Source organism: Myotis davidii, unplaced genomic scaffold (assembly GCF_000327345.1).
Source record: "Myotis davidii unplaced genomic scaffold, ASM32734v1 scaffold3, whole genome shotgun sequence".
In the NCBI taxonomy this organism is placed as follows: Eukaryota; Metazoa; Chordata; class Mammalia; order Chiroptera; family Vespertilionidae; genus Myotis; species Myotis davidii.
Genome location: NW_006295062.1, coordinates 1,825,115 through 1,826,714, shown reverse-complemented (window position 1 = coordinate 1,826,714; position 1,600 = coordinate 1,825,115).

Here is a 1,600-nt window from a genome sequence, read left to right as displayed (position 1 = left end):
CATGTTGTGACCCAACCATAAAATTATTTTCGTTGCTACTTCATAACTGTAATGTTGCTACTGTTATGAATCGTAATGTAAATATCTGATATGCAGGATGGTCTTAGGCGACCCCTGTGAAAGGGTCGTTCGACTGCCAAAGGGGTCGCGACCCACAGGTTGAGAACCACTGCATTAGAATGTGATAACCATAGGGCATGTCTTTTTTTCTGTTTTTACAAGCATATCAGAATCTACACATGTAAATTAGTGCAGTCCTCCAGCTTAGTGATTTGGGGAAGCTACCTGTTTTTCCAACAACCTATTTCTCAAATACTGTCAACTCCACCTCATCTCGTCTCTGCCACCCAGGTTCTTGTCTGGGAAGATGCTGTTCCTTTTAAGTACCCTGCCAACCCAACCCTTATTCTGAACCCTGGTTGAAGCAAGACCTCCAACCCCACCACCAGGAGTGAGCAGTTGGCTTAGTCAAGTGCCTTCTCTTGCTTGGCACTATGCCAGGATCTGGGTTTGCAAGGTGAATACAACACAGCCCTGCCCCTAAGGACTTGCAGGCTAGTGGAGAAGTCGTTGATGCAGAAGCCTGTAACCTGTTCTCCCTCTCTTTGTAAGGGGTAAAATGTCCAAGTGTTCATGGAGCTGAGAGCAAGTACCGGGAGACCTGTTTGTATCGGCACACACTCCAGTTCCTGATACACCTGTAAAGTTGTCCTGGAGCTCCTCTGGTTGTTGACAGTTTGGCTGAACTCCAACCCAAGAGAACCTGGGTAAATACTGTGAGTGTGGAGCAAGTCAAGTTTACCCCAATGGGCAGCCCCAGTGCCTCTGTTTTATAGATCCTACAAAGTGGAAGCAATGTGAAACTGCAGGTTTTGAAAAAGCAAAAACGTTCAAGTATCTTTGAAACAATTCCCTTATTTACAGATGATAGATTTAACTACGGTCTGAATTATTTTGGTATTAATAACAAACAACCAATTATGCCAGATCAATTTAGTGGATAAAAGGAGCTTTCAAATTATTGAGAATTTGTTTTTGTTGTTTTGTGGACATCTTATTGGCTTTATGCTAACACTAGAGGACTGGTGCACAACATTCGTGCACTGGGGGGGAGGGTGGGTTCCTCAGCCTTGCCTGCACCCTCTTGCAGTCCAGGACTCCTTGGGGGATGCCCCCTCAGGGAGCAGGCCTAAGCCGGCAGTTGGACATCCCCCAAGGGGGTCCTTAGCGCTGCTGTGGAGGCAAGAGAAGCTCCAGCTGCTGCGCTTCCCAGCCATAAGCCTGGCTTCTAGCTGAGTGGCCACCAGGGGGAAGGTCCTGCATTGAACGTCTGCCCCCTGGTGGTCAGTGCACATCATAGTGACCAGTCATTCTGCCATTTGGTCAATTTGCATATTAGCCTTTTATTATATAGGATTCTAGAAATAAGTACTTAGATTGTTGCATCCCAAAAATAATCTGTATCACATTTATGAGAAACTCTGCTGCATATAGCTGAAGCAAAGGCATTAATTGAAATGGTCTCCAGCCACAAAGAAGAGAGAAGGTTGCATAGTTGTTAAGAGTACACTGGGGCTGCCCTGCCAGGGTTCAAATCCCT